Consider the following 16189-nt stretch of genomic DNA (forward strand, 5'->3'; position numbering starts at 1 on the left):
TATTACATAAGTTAGGAAGTAGGGTTAGATGCTTAAGAAAGTAAAAAGGAGAAAACATGTTTTAAAAATAAAAGATAGAAGAACTTATTTTTTATTATTACCTCTTGCTGGTTTCTTGAGCCCCTCCCCTCAATTACATGCTTTGTTACCTTGCATTTAATCCCAAGAGTATACACATGCCTCATTTAGAGGACAAGAGTAGGGGGTGGTGGGTACATTCCTAGACATGGGAGTTCTAAGGGAATTATCTCTAATGCAATTCATATGACATGAAGTTATTAAATCCTTTTCCCCATGGAGCTGCATCACACAGTGGCAATTGCTCCTTCATCCTCCTCAAAATCTCCTGATATTAATATTATGACATACTTTCTGTCACAGTTTCTTCTAGACACTATTCTTAACTGTTGAACATCCTGTCCAGTTGGGAGTGCTAAATATGTACCCTTCCTAGTGCCAAAGAAATTCCATCAAGCCCCAATTTCCTGAACATCACTTGGAGAACTCTCAGGGCACTATAAAACCCACATTGCAACATCCAGAACGATACTCCTGCTTTCCAAAAATGTTCACCAAGGTGCAAAATACATGATAGAGAAGCCACTGCAGATCAAACTACATGTGCTGTAGGACCCACTGAAGTCAGAATAACTCAGTGGCTGGTTAGCTGAGCGAGTTTGCAGTGTGATGTGCTAATGCAGTCTGGCCAGGAGTGTATAGCACAGTCTGCCACAGCTCTTGCTATCTGAGAATGTGTGGCAGAAAGTATACGTTAACACTGTGCTGTGATTTTGTTTTAATTACAAAAATACTTCTAAGATAAATACTGCTAAAATGAATCAGTGTTATTCAGGGAAGCATGAAACGTGCAATATATTCAGAAGGAGGTGATAATTATTTCATGAATGATAAAACAAATTATGTAAAGATATGAAAAGCTGAATTGTGGAGTAAATGAGCCAAGGCATGAAAACATGTGTTCATTCAATAAAACTTTACTTATCTATGGGCCAGATACCTAAACTTATAAATTGGACACATGACAATGAGAAGATATTGTTCTTAACCTCAAAGCGCTTGTAATCTAGCATGGAAAATAGGTAGGCAAACAAACAATATGTTGACTGTTTTCCTGTAGTTGTTTGGAAAATATGATGGGAACATAGAGGTGGAAGGCATCAAATTCTTCTTGGTAAGTGAGGAACTCCTTTACTAATGATTGCTGAGATAAACCCTAAGAGATGAGTGCAGGTCACAGGGTGAATCAGGCACACAGGGGCTCCAGAAGCAACACCATGTGCCAAGGTGAAGAAAAATGGTACATTCAGGTGACTGCATGTCACTGAGTATCCCAGAGGTCAGATCATAAAAGGCCTATCTACCAAACTAAGGAGGAGCCTGGTCTTTAGTGTAAAATGAAAGTTATCAAAATGTTTTAAATAAGGGAATATAACAATCAGATTTGCAGTCCAACTTTAACAGACTATAAAGCACTATCATTGTTTTTCTCCTTCCTGAAAATCTGGGGCATTGACAATGACTGAAGTTCTCCACAAGGAAGAGAGGAAGTCATGAATGAATGGGTGATGTAACGTTTTAAAAATCTCTCTTCTCTTCTTTTCTAACTGTGGTACTAAAGCAATCCTATTTTTCCAGGATCTTTCGGTGAAACCACCCAAACCCTGGTATTTTAATCATTCAGTGATAATTGATACTAACATTTGTTGTTAGCTTTAATGTGGAACTCTGATTCCCACTTGTAAGTAACCTCCAGAGGAGTCATCATAACTGAGGGTCTAGTGTTGGTCAGGAACTCTGAATAAAGCATCCCAGGGAGTAAATGATTTGTGCCTGCATTTTCATAAGAATAGGAGAAAAACAATGCTAAATTGCATGAAAGGTCACAGTGGAGTAGAAGAGAAGGCGCAGCTGGAACTAAGAAAATCAGGGTTCAGAAAACATTCTCATTCTCTACCCATGTGAACCTCAGCAGTGGTTCTCGCTTTCCCTATTTCACTGCATCCAGGCAAAGTGGGAATAACCATACTATTCATTGACTATGCAGAAATGTTTCCAAAAACAAATAAAAAACATGCTTATAAGTAAAAAGCATGAAACATCCATCTATATGGCATTCCTAATCTAGGGGAGGAACACCTGTTCATCATATTGGTGTGATAACATACAGAGACATATAAAGTACAAGCATGGACACCATGATGATAAAACAGTTGTCAATCTGATATTATTGCATTTAATCATCAATGATCAGCTGTTTTTAAATACTTAAAATATAGATTGGCCACGCACAGTGGCTCACGTCTGTAATACTAGCACTCAGGGAGGCCGAGGCAAGAGGATTGCTTGAGCTCAGGAATTCAAGACCAGCCTGAGCAAGAGCAAGACATTGTCTCTACAAAAAATGGAAAAATTAGCTGGGTGTGGTGGCACATGCCTGTAGTCCCAACTACTAGGGAGGCTAAGGCGGGAGAATTGCTTGAGCCCAGGAGTTTGAGGTTGCTGTGAGCTATGATGACGCCACTGCACTCTAGCCCAGGTGACAGAGTGAGACCCTGTCTCAAAAAAAAAACAAATATATATCTATATATATGTATAAAATATATATTTGTTGCTATAAGGGAAGATCTTCCTCAAGTATTCATGAAGCCAGCAAAATAAGTAAAATAAAGTTTTCAAATAAAAATTCCTCATCTACTAGAGTCTAAGTGACATGTTATAGTACATTCAGTAAATATATCATTAATCTGACAATGAAACAAGATGACATGAAGGATGAGGGAGGAGGATAAAGAAGAGATGCACAAAGATCCCCAGAAAAGTAGGCGTAACACAAGAACCCTTCCAAACACAAAATTGGACCCTGTTTTTCTTCAAAGAAAAGGATTGTGTAGGGATTATATACCATAGATCCTCATATTTAATATAAATGCAGAGACTCATCAGGCAATTCCCAGCACACTTTCCCCCTGCCCAGCCAGCATGAAGGTGCTCAGAGTACAAAGGGCCAACTCAGGCAGGTACCAGCTGTGTGTGGTTTGCTATTTGTTGGAGGACTTAAGGAAAGTCCAGCAGGAGTAGTCCATAGGCAACCTGTGGCTGTGAGTTTGTACCCCAAAGTTATATACAGGATTTTTATGAATGATAAAGTAACCCCTCTGTGATGGGGTTGAATTGTGTCCCAATAAAAGACATGTTGAAACCCTAACCCTTGGTACCTGTGAATGTGGTCTTATTTGGAAACAGGGTCTTTGTGATGTAATCAGTGGAGAGCAGTAGAGTGGCCCCAATCCAGTAAGACTGGTGTCCTTATAAGAAGAGGGAAATGCCAGGTGCACACAGAGACACACCGAGAGAAGACAACCAGGGGACGATGGAGGTGGAGAGGAGAGTGATGCAACCACCACCCAAGGAAGGCCAAGGATTGTTGGCAAAACCCCAGAAGCTAGAATAGGCAAGGAAGGAATCTCCCCTGCAGGTTTCAGAGGGAGCACGGCCTTGTTGACACCTTGACTTTGGACTTCTAGCCTCCAGAACTATTGACAATATATTGTTGTTTTAAGCCACTCAGTTTGAGGTAGTTGGTTGTGATAGCCCTAGGAAACAAATACACTATCGTATACAAATCCATCTATCTGTCTACCTATCTCTCTCTCTTTCTCTCCCTTCATCAATCTATCATCAAAATACGCCAAACAGAGCTGCCTTTGCAAGTGCGATAGCTCGTACTCCAGCTTTTCTCTGTCTGGCCCAATCAAATGCAAAATGGGCAAATTTGCTCCTTTGTTTTATTATGTTTTATTCTTTAATTGGCTGTTCCATTTCCTCCCCACGCTTTTACGCAGCTTCGGTATTAAGGTCTCCTGCTGCAACAGACGCTTGAAGTATGGTTTCCCATCAAAATAGAAAAGGAGCTCATAATTAGTGATTTACATTTGTTGACTAATTACATTTTAACTGAAAAGCATTCACACTAAATTGTTACAACTGAATATTTTTTATGATCTTTTCCTTGCCTCTATAATTACAGAATGAAAGGTTTTTCTCCTCAATAAAAGAAATTTCGGGCATCCGCCTATTCAATTGACACTGGGGAAAAAAAAAGTCTAACTTAAAATTTGTAAAAAGCCTCAAGACAGTTAATCAATGGAGAAGGCATTTATCGGGGAGTTTCATGCTCCTGGTGCTGAGCTTTAGACTTCCAAAGATGCGGACATGCGTCAGGTCCCTTCTGCCTTGAAAGGACAGCCAGTCGGCTCGGAAGGGTTTGATCTTGGAGAAGCGAAGGCCTGCAGGTTTCTGACGTGTGGAACGACTCAGTGAAGCCCAGAGTTATCCACAAGAAGCAAGAAACTGGCACAAAACAGAGCATGGCCCTGCTACCACCCCGTAGAGCTCAGACAGCTTGTTTTCTTGTTTTCACACACTGTCACTGCTTGCCCCCCCTCTGCCAAGCATCTTCTCCAGCTCGGTATTCATAGCACCTGGGACATAGCTGGTTACAATGCACGTGTGCGGACTGAATCATTGAACCACGTGCATCTCTTACGGCACCAACCCGGGTATAGGCAGACAGAGGAGCCCTGGACTGCTGAGCCCGCCACTGGAGAAGACAGGGCTTATCTTGCTCCCCTGCTTGGAACCAGAAACTCCATTTCCAGGCTTTGGATGACAGCTCATCCAAAGATAAAGCTCAGAACTCACTGAGAAAGACAGAGGGCACAGTTTAACGTGGATCATACATACAGTCAATCCTTATTATTTGCAGATTCCATATTTGCAAAATAGCTTCCTCGCTAAAATTATTTGTAATGTCAAAATCAATACTCAGCTCTTGCAGTCACGGTCATTCGTACAGCATGCTCAGCGCAAATGTTCCCAGCTGAGGTGGAACCAGGCTACTCTCCACCTTCTTGTTTCAGCGTTCACACTGCCAACAAGTACCCTTTTCATGGTCTATTTAGTGCCATGCTTTTTGCATTTTTGTGCTTTTTGTTGGTCATTTCACTATTTAAAATGATCTCAAGCACGCTACAGTGCTGTCTGGTAATTCTAAGTGCAAGAAAGCTGAGATGTGCCTTATGGAGACAATACGTGTGTTAGATAAGCTTCATTCAGGCATGAGTTATCGTGCTGTGGCAGTATTAATGAATCAACAAATAACACATATTAACTAAGCACAGGCAGAAACTTCAATGTATGTTCTTCAAACAGAAACACACATAAAACAAAGATATGTATCGCACAATCGGTGAGAATGTTGTGACCAGAGGCTTGCAGGAACCTAAACCTGTATTTCTCCTAGGAGCAATTAGTATTCACTAATTCAATGTTCACAGCAACTCTACAGAACACAACTACCACGAATAATGAGAGTAGATTATATGTGTGTGCGTGTGTCTGTGAAATAGGTTATATATACACATATATGTACATACAAATAAATTTATTTGCTATATACTATGTTATGTGTGTGTGTGTGTGTTATATGATGTTATAGTTTTTTCACTAAACTGGGCCCTGTATAGATGGTGGTAAGCAAAACAGATATGGCTCTACTTCTCATGGCCCTAAAAGTCTAGTAAAGAAGTAAAAGATTAATAAACAAGCCCCTTTGGAGTGCTACATTGAAAGCCTCATTCTCTAATCAGCTTCATCAGCAGTAAAACTTGATGTTTTCCTTGTCTCTGTTGGGTTCCTCTCTCTTCCTCAACTGGCTATGAAGCGGGGCAAGGAAGGAGAGTGTCGCATTAGGATGCAAGCTCATGAGGGCAGGGAAGCCTGTCTCTTTTGCTCTGAACCCCCAGCTCCTTGCACAGGTACCTTGTACACAGCACTCAATAAATGAATGAATTTATTGATCCACTAAACACACCAACAGCTGGTATCTGCAAAAAAATGGAGAAGCAAACTGCAAAATAAAACTGCAAAATGTGTTCACTTATCTGATGATAATTCATCCAATTCCTTCCCCCTTGCTAAGAATTTCTGAACGTGCTCTGGCGGCATAAAAGTCACCCCATGCCTCTCTGATAAGCAAGCAGCCAGGCCCCCTAAGGGACAGTGTAAATTAGTGAAAAAGCTATAAAAAATGCACTTGGCTAGTTTACAGTTTTAAAGAAGGATTCTTCTTGTGACTACCTAAAACCTTTATGTTCTTCAATCAATCAATTTATTGAATTCAGTCACTCAATAAATTTGGCCTGTATGACCAGCAACAAAAATGCTTTAGCATTTCAGAGATGATCAATAATAGAAAATGCCATCAAATGAAAACATTATGCACGAGTTATTTTTGTTGTTGTTTTTGTTCCTAACCCTATGCTTATTGACAGCAAAATTTCTACTATTCTAGCTATTAATCTTAGTATTGGGCCAGGTAGGGCATTCCCCAATCCAATCCTGCAAATGATTAAAATACTTAAACAGAAAAAATTTTTTTCAATTGACTGCAAATATATTTTAATGCATGCATCCCAAGATATTGGCAACACCAACTGGATGAGAAGAGGCAGTTTGGCCAGGTGCCATTTTGCCACTAACTAAAAAACCTAAAGACCGCTCTGAAAATCTCCTAAATAAAAAAGCAATCTAGTTTCTGGCAAGGAGATCAACAATGGCCATTTCATATAAATGAATCTGTCATGATTTCATTTGCGCACTAGCTCGATCATCCAAAATAGCAGAAACAGCAGGCCGTGGTGTGGCTTTTCTTTATCTGTTTTTGATAGACTGCTTCTCCTTTTCCTGCCCCAAATGATGACTGCCACCCATGAAAAACTGTTCTGTGAAATTGCAAGAAAATTATTCTCAATTTTAATAGTCAACTAACTTACCAAAGAGAAATTGTACCTTTTATTTTGTTAGTGCTTTACAGATTCCTAACACGAGATCAAGTACAAATACGATCTTCCCTTTATATATCTTCATCAAAATAAGATAAGTGGAGTATGACAGGCTATAAAACACACTCTTTGCTTATTGGTATGCCCACCTGTTCCAGATCATTTGCAGAGCTGCCAGTAACGATAGGAAGTGGCATAAATGAAACATGTCTTTTTTTTTTTTTTCAGTAAGATTCTCTTGCAAGATCCACAGAGAACATCAACCATTATTTTCTAAAGCCAATCAAAGGTCTTCCGTGCCGATGTGCACATCTAGACAGCTATGCAAGCTGGTCTTATTTCCCCCAACTCCAGCTATCCCAGGCACGTGGTGCCTAAGCTGCTTCATTAGGCAGAACCAGCAAAGATAGCCCTCTGAACTGGTGTGCCCTTCATTCCAAATAAAAGAGAAGCACTTCATTTTTTTTCCTTCAAAAGGCAATGAAAATTGCTGTAGCTTAGCAAGAGGATAATGGAAATGCATCACTAGGCTGTGAGAGGCTTCAGAGTTGTATTACACTGTGTCCCTTTCATGAACACGACTTGGGACTCCTCACCGATTCCTGAGATTTCACCCGCAAAGATGACGACTCTACATCCCTCCCTCTCCTCACCAACTCCCACCCCATCTGTACCGAACATCATGTTCCCAGAAAACTTCCCTCAGGAATTGTAATTTTCCAATTAATGTTATACTGTGAGAAGATTCAAAATGGTTGAGCAGGTCACTCCATTCCCTAAAGAACCATAATTGTAAGACAGCAGTGCCCGAGCCTGAATTTTCTCAGTTATCTGTAAAATATCCTATTTTAAAAGCTACCTTTTTGAGTAACTATTATGACTATAGGGGCTAAGTTAGGAAAAATAAAATTTTTTGAATCCTTAAGAAATGTTTTCATTTTTTGAAGAAAAAGGGAGTTTCATTTCTTGCTCAAATATTACAGGGTTCTAAGAAAACCTCCATCCTTCCTTATATGCCATTTTTTTGGCACCTAAGATTCAATTTTGTGCAAAATAAAAACAAGCCTATATTTACTGAGTGAGAAATAGCACTATGTTTAGAAAGAGCACTAGGGCTGAGCGTAGTAGCATACACCTGTAGTCCCAGTTACTCAGGAGGCTAAGATGGGAGGATTACTTGAGCCCGGGAGTTCAAGACCAGCCTGGGCAACATAGTGAGACCCCATCTCAAAAAAAAAAAAAAAAGCACTAGAACATGAATCAAGGAATCTGAGTTGAAATTAAAATCACAAAACTAGCTAATATTTGGCTTTGGGTAAATATACCTCTTTGAACCTCATACTTTGTATATATGAATTAAAGGTTCAGACTAAATGATATTACGATCTCATCAAACTTTAAAATTCCATTATTCTAATTGGCTAAGAAACAGTGTGAATAAAAATTATTTAATTGCTTTATTTAAAATTTAGTAAACCACAATGAAATGAATTTTCTTTCTGGAGGACTGGCCTAAGTAAAATTTTTATTTTTTAAAATGTACCTCTTTAATATAAGTTATCAAAATACTTCATTTCATAAAGGTATGACTAACCAAGCCCATTAGTTGAGAATGTAACAAACTCAGCAAAATTTGCCCTGTGGGTTTAAAGAGACATTGGAAGGCTCTTTCACATTTTGGACATTGCCACTCTCTGAAAGGAATTTGGCTACTGTCTGGTTTAATTTATGTAACACTTTGTTGCTTGTGTTTAACATAATTGCAAGCACCATACGCAGTCATAATCAAAACCTAAGCTCTAATGTCTATTTTTCATCTTATCAAAGCCCGGCTATAGGAAGAAAGAAATTCCACCATGGATTTTGGTAAGTCAAATGCTAAATGGCAGCAGTAATCAAAAGTATTCACAGGACAATTATATTAAGTATCATTAACTCATAAAGTCCTAGACTGATGATGTTTGCAAATCTTAAGAGAGATTTATACCCAAAACACAAATCACAACAATTATCACATGACATGTTTTCAAGCCTTAAATATCCACCAAATATTTCATTCTCATAACTGTAACCTTTATAAGCAAATACAAGAAGGATTTGACAACTAGAGCAAAATCAAACATGCAATGAATATCTGAGTGTTGTTGAAATTAAATAGTGAAGACTTCTTAAAATTAAGCTTTGTTGAAATATCCTGTATAAATTCTCAAACTTAATATTTTGTAAAAATTAACAGATAGTTTAGAAATTCTTATCTTGCTTGCATAAGATAACGCATTGGTTTTCTATCTCTTTCACCCCCAGTTTCTTTTCTGACCACGTGTTTATTGAGATTATCATTCAAGCCACAATAGCATCAGTTTATTTTCTGATTATTCTAAAGATAAAATAATGTGCTTTAACCTATTAAATTTTACACTGTTTACATCCATTCACTTTATTTCCACAGTACTTTATTTTCAGAAGTGTTTACAAGGTGCTAGTCACAAATTTAAGAACTAATTTGTCTGATCAATGAATAATACTCACGGAAAGATGAAACAATATTGAGTCCAAAGCTGATATCTCAAAATCTAATTGAAAAAACAATGTCATCTGATAATGACAGTGAAACACAAAAAGCATCCTTTCAAAAAGGTGATTCAAATAAGAGTGTGCTCACATAACGCATGTCTGCAGTGCATTGATGAGCATGTTCTCCGGCCTGAAACATAGGCAGTCCATTTTTACTCTTGAGAGTCCATAGAAAGTAACAGAGGAAGAGGGTGATTTGGGAAAGGGTGGGAAGAGGAGATATCACACAAGGGTCCCCCTATATTTCATTCTCTCTTCCTTCACTCTTTCTTCAATTGTTCATTCAATAAAGATTGACTAAACACTATGCCTAAGGCTTATATGTCCACATGTGTATGTGTGTGTACACACATACATATATACACAGCTACATTATACATGCAAACACATATTCTGAAATGGAAATTTGTGGATTTTAATGGAATTTATTCTCTGTAAAAACTGTTCTTTTCAACTTCAGTTGGAGATGTTTCTACTGCATGTCTACAAAGTACTGAAAGAAGGAAATTGAATAGAAACCATTCAATACTTTTCTCACTCATCTTCTCTGTGGTTTTTATACTCCCTTATCATGCAAATTCTCTTTCTTATGGCTTCTATAATAGCACACACTCTCTCTTGATTCTTCTCTTAGCTATGTGTCCACTGAGCCTATTTCTACCCAAGCATCTTCTGAACCCATCTCATTCTCTAAAAGTCAATGTGTCTCAGAATTATATCATTCTACCCTCTTTTTCTTACCAAAACTCTCCCTAGGATGTACGCTCATTCCCATCCTTGACTTAGAAAGTTTATCTCCAAACGTGACCTGCTTTCTGGACCCCACAGACATTTTCAATCTGCTGCTGGACTTCTCTTCTTAGAAATACCACACACACCACCTTTCTCTGTGTCTTAATCTGTTTCTCCCTCTCCATTTCCTATCTGTACCAAAAGTTTCATCATTCCCCTCATGACTCAACCCTGAAACCTCAAGCCATCATAGATTCCTTCCACTCACTCATCCCACCTTCTTCATTGATCATCTAGTTCTTTTGTCCCTACCACTGTTTATATTTCAAACCTACCTTTGGTCCATCCCCACCAGCACTTCCTTTGTTCATGTCCTTATTATCTCTCACTTTAATGTCTGGGATATCTAACAGATGGCCCCACCTCTCATTGGGTTTCCCACCAACCTGCTCTCCAGGTCGGTGGTGACTGGACTTTCTAAAACACAAACCTGAGCATAAAACCTAATTTGGCTCCCAACCTTGCAAGATGAAGTCTTGGCTCAACACAGAACTGAGACCTTGCTCACTTTTCTGCCCCATCTCCTACCATCCCCTCACAACCTTCCTTGGCTCCAGTCTCACCAAAATTCTTGCATCCCCAGAATGTATCATATAATGTCATGCATCTCAGCCTTTGCAAGTATGTTTCCTCTCTTATGTTGTTCTTCTCCCCATTTCAGCCTATGCATGTCCTAAAATATTTCTCATGAAAACTCTTCCAACTCCTGTGTCTGGTCTAGATGCTTTCTCCTCTGCAGCCACCTGCTCCCTAACTAGCAGTGGGGATACAGGAGCAGCAGTTTCCTCACTGGCCCAGATCATTGAGGAACTCCCTTCACTGAAGGTTGTTGTTGGGGTCTAGGGTGTATTCTACTCTTCTCCAGCTAAAATCCTTCTTTCATTTATTAAATTTTAAAAGTGGTTTAATTCTTCAACACATAAATCACTTTAAAAAATAGATTTTATTTGGTTTTCCTGGAATAACTTGAAACCTAGGTGGTCTTCACTTGGTTGACTTTTTTTTTTGCCAAAATTCCACCAGTGTGATGGTGAGGTCAAAGAACTTTAATCTGGACACTCAATACACTCATTCCAAAGTATGAGCTCCAGGGTTCACATACAATTTCAGACTGTGTAGCACAGCATTTTCTCATTATTTTTTTAAAATTTATAATCACCTATCATTTCTTAATTGTAGAGAATTTGGAAAATACACCTTTCCTAATGTAACCAGAATTAGACCACCATGATTAGCATTTAGATGTATTTGCTTCCAATCTTTTTATCTATATTCCTATTTTAACAAAATGATATTATTCTCTATGTAAGTGCTGTTTATTTAATACAATGTTGCTAGGCTCTTTCTATATCAATAAATATTATATCTAAATATGGCTAACTAATATTCTATTAGATGTAACTAGAAAAATTTGGCTAACAATAATTATGGTTAACAAACCATAGTGTTATACTACCCTATAGAAAATTTTTTTCCAATTTTTTACTCTCTGAGGTAGTACTGCAATGAATACCCAAACTGTATATTAGAGTGATTTTTTTTTCACAATTTCTCCCCAAGACAAAGTATTTTTTAATCCTTATCAATTTGATAGATTATATTAATATAAGGCATGTCATTATGGCTTTAATTTTTATTTCTTTGAGTATCAATGAAGTTGTACATGTTTTTACATGCTTATTGCCAACTCCATTTCTTTGCAAAATTGCTTCTTTATTTCCTCTGCCTATTTTTAATTGCAAAATTTTTATCTTTGTTATTGATTTATAAAACACTTTATTATATTATATGTAATATCACATTATATCATGGATCTTAACTTTCTGATATGTATTTCATAAGTGTTTTTCACAATTTACCATTTGGTTTTCAACTTTTTACATAGTGTATTTTAGTTCTTTTGATTTATAAGGCCTGTAAATATTTATGTAGTCAAAAGCACCATATTTTCATTGTTGTTTCTTTCACTGTTTTATATATAGAATGTCTTTCTCTATATGAATATGAGTAAAATATTACCTTATAGTACTGTCATTATTTCTTTTTTTTTAATTTAACTCTTTAACCCACCTAGCTTTTATATAGGCCTACTGTTTGAGGTGGGACTAGAACATTTTTCCCACTAAAATTAACTTCATCCCTACTTATTGAATAAAACTTTATTTTTACACTTACTTTTAAGACCATGTTATCATAGACTATTTTATTTTACACAATAGATATTTTTAGGGGCTTTCATATTTTCAGACCATACTTATTTTATATCCTTGAATAAGTCAGTTCACTTCTTTGCGTCTAATTCCATTACCTGCAAAACATAACTAGATCTACTTACAGATCATTTTAAAGTTTAGAGATGATTCATATGAGATGCTTATCATAGAGCACATGGAAATTCAGAAGCACCCAATAAACAGAAGTTCCTATAGAACTTTTCAAATATTCAAATCTTATTCCACCATCCATAGCTATGTGCAATATAAGTTTCTTACAGACAAGGACGATTTCCTATTCTGCTTTTTATGTTCCACAGCATCTAGCACAGTGTCTTGATCTTGCTAGGTCATCAAAAATCTTACTTACTGATTTAAGGAATTAGCACATTACTCGGTGATACATTTAAAAAATTATCAAAGTGAATACAACCTATCTAGCCATGTGTTTCAGAATCAATTTTGTTTTCGGAACCTCAAAGCAATGAGTTACTTATTTAACAAATAATTTTGAGCATCTAGTCCGTGAAAGACACTGTGGTAGGAGTGTTACAGCGCTTTTAGAATTTGTCTAGCAGGTTCTCACTGGAAGAGACCCCCCACCACACACACACACAAAGACACTATGCTTGGTATGGCGTATAAAAAAATGAACATCTGTTGAGCCCCTAATATGTGCCCAATATTGGGCATACCACATGGTCTTCCCCATTTAATTGCCACAACTCTATAAGGTGGATACTATTATTATTCCCACCTCACCAGTGGAAGAACCAAGACTTCATAAAACTACCTACATTTAATCAGGTAGTGAATAGCTGAGCAAAGATATGACCCCAATCTATCCAAGAGCCAAGTTTAAGGTCTTCATCACTATCACCCTTACATACTGCCCAAAGAAGTATATAAGGATGTAAGAATGGTTGACCACTGGAGAGAGAAATTACAGTTTATACTTCATCAGATGAAATTGATAGAAATTTTACAAATAGCTCTCCTCTTTAAAAGCTTAAAAGTTCACAAAGAAAATTTTAAGCTGCAATATTAACAGATTGTTTCATTAAATCTCAATGTTAACAAATATCTTCATTTCAAAGACATTCCCTGGATTTAAAATCAGATCCCTTAAAATAATGTAACTTTTTGTAAGTCACTACGTTGTAGGATGTTAACACAAATATCTAGAAGCTGAACTGTAGAATATTTATTTGGATGCAACTTCCATTAAAAACATAAAAGTGTATTTCAAATGTACAGTTGTATATGTATCTTGTCTATAGAACATGTTTAATAAATGTGGACCAAATGAGTCACTATGGAAAGAGAACACAGGGGATGTTCTAAACATTTTTATCTTCCCTCCACAACATCCCAAGAAAACAGTATGGACTGTGTCACATCAAAAATCTATTTAGAGAAATTTCTGACAGAAGACACTAAATATCTGACACATAGCTTTATCTAACTCAAAGATCTGCATTCTCCCACCCCCTAAGGCATGAAGACATGCTGTGCTTAAAAAAGTTGTCTCTGTTGCTCTTTTACATTTCACAATTCTTGTTACCTAAAAAGAACACTAACGCATTTTAAAAAAAATCAAGCCATTCCAAGGAAAATTGAGAATAAATACAGCATGAGTTCCTACCTTACTGTTAAATTTGTCTAAGTCTATGGACAGCTCCCTGGTTGTGAAATGCAAACAAATAGCTAAAACATTCTGCTAATTCCAAAGTTCAAATGCAAAATGGATACACACAACACTTTAGTGTTCTAGTTTATAGCTCATAACAATGGTATTTTCATAGACAGGAAAACAAAGTACTATAATTTTATGAAACTAAGCAAAATGAACAAAAATAGATAATGGTTGTATTCACTAGTATTTGAGAATAAAGAAATCAGTATCACTGAGCCTAAGAAAAATGCTGTATGTCTTATACTCCTTGAAGTATTGGTTACATGTTTTTGTATTGTTTTCATATTAAGGAGCTGTCATAATTACCTGCATGTGACACCAGATTAATGTTTGAATAAAAATATCAAACTGATTAGAAAATGCTGAGACTGTAATTAAACTGAACTAATCCAAAATAACAACAGTTTAATGCCATTAGTATTCCAGTTCCTTAAACAGTTGTGGTACCTAGCATAAAAGGATTACATATTTTAAGGAAACTACATTAATTACATAGCTGAAAAGTGGCTTAGAAAAAAATTCTCCAAAGTCTTATTGAACAAATGTGAGAATCTTATTTCCTATTGTCCTATCTTTCCAAATTTCTAAATTTTACTTTCTTATGGGGAGGACGGAGGAGTAAACTGGTTCAAAACTCACCCCTCAAAGTTTATGAATTTGAATGACTCTTAAAAGAAAAAGACCATACACACCAAAAGTACTTGCAAGGAAATGTAAACAATCCTCTGAAATCTACTACTCTTCAAAAATTGTCCCTTTTTGCATGGCCAGGTCTTTAATACCAGCAAAAACAACCATTCCAAAAATTCTTGCTTTGCTATGCCATACGTAATGTTTTTGCATAAGAAAGGAATGTGATACCAAAAAGGAGATAGAAAATGTAGAATGTAGGCCGGGCGCGGTGGCTCACGCCTGTAATCCTAGCTCTCTGGGAGGCCGAGGTGGGCGGATCGTTTGAGCTCAGGAGTTCGAGACCAGCCTGAGCAAGAGCGAGACCCCATCTCTACTAAAAATAGAAAGAATTATATGGACAGCTAAAAATATATATAGAAAAAATTAGCCAGGCATGGTGGTGCATGCCTGTAGTCCCAGCTACTCGGGAGGCTGAGGCAGTAGGATTGCTTGAGCCCAGGAGTTTGAGGTTGCTGTCAGCTAGGCTGACGCCACGGCACTCACTCTAGCCCGGGCAACAGAGTGAGACTCTGTCTCAAAAAAAAAAAAAAAGAAAAAGAAAATGTAGAATGTACTTCATATTTAAGAAAAAAAATCTGTAGCATTCTATCAAAACAGATTATTATTAAAAAGTACCCATGTCTGGCAGAAAGCTCCCGAATCTGACTTTATTCCATTAATTGATGTTCCTTGAGCATCTATAAGAAACAAAGTGTGGTTTTAGATCCAGAAGGTACAAAAACGGAGAGATGAGGACCTCTCCTCATCTCCTAGGAGTTCCCATCAATCATGACCAAACATGATAATATCGTATTTCTACAGGTAGCAATAACTTCATATTGTTCACCTCCCAACAAAATTAACATTTGTTAACATTACAAATGCCAATTGATAAAAAATTTACACAGCTGTTTGTATGAGCTAAGTTTTCAAATGTTTGTATAAATGATGATGTATATGGACATAAAATATAGAACTAGCTCTAAACTTGGCAAAAAGAAAAAATACATATACGAAATTTGGCCACCTGGGTGATTTCCTGCCCTTGGGTCTCCCTGGATATCTAGTACTAAATTTTATTACCTGACCTAATTTCCCCCAACATGTCACTCTCCTCTGATTGACTGTGGGTTAGGGTGAGGCTTTGGCTGTTCTTAAGATGTTGACCTTTTGCTAGCTTCGTGGTTTGTTGATCTAGTTGATGCCCTAGAACTCTCTCACTTTCCTTTCTAAATTTTTCTTCTTATATTACTCTGCAAAACGTTTTCTATTCCTCTCATGCCATGACTCTCACTTACTGTAAAATTTTTCCCTAATTCTTCATCCCACTGACAGGTGAGAGTCTGCAACAAAAGGTGCAGAAAGATATCAGCATGCTC

At 37.2% G+C, this 16189-nt stretch overlaps 1 protein-coding gene and 1 pseudogene across 1 annotated transcript in view; one reads left to right on the forward strand and one right to left on the reverse strand.

Annotated features, from left to right (window-relative positions):
• HS6ST3 (heparan sulfate 6-O-sulfotransferase 3) overlaps positions 1–16189 on the reverse strand; it is a 676566-nt gene that overhangs the window by 363515 nt on the left and 296862 nt on the right. The gene's annotated exons all lie outside the window — the stretch shown is intronic.
• On the forward strand, positions 12987–13042 carry LOC138383089 (U7 small nuclear RNA; annotated as a pseudogene).

The sequence above is a fragment of the Eulemur rufifrons genome, chromosome 4 (assembly GCF_041146395.1).
Source record: "Eulemur rufifrons isolate Redbay chromosome 4, OSU_ERuf_1, whole genome shotgun sequence".
NCBI classification, from domain to species: Eukaryota; Metazoa; Chordata; class Mammalia; order Primates; family Lemuridae; genus Eulemur; species Eulemur rufifrons.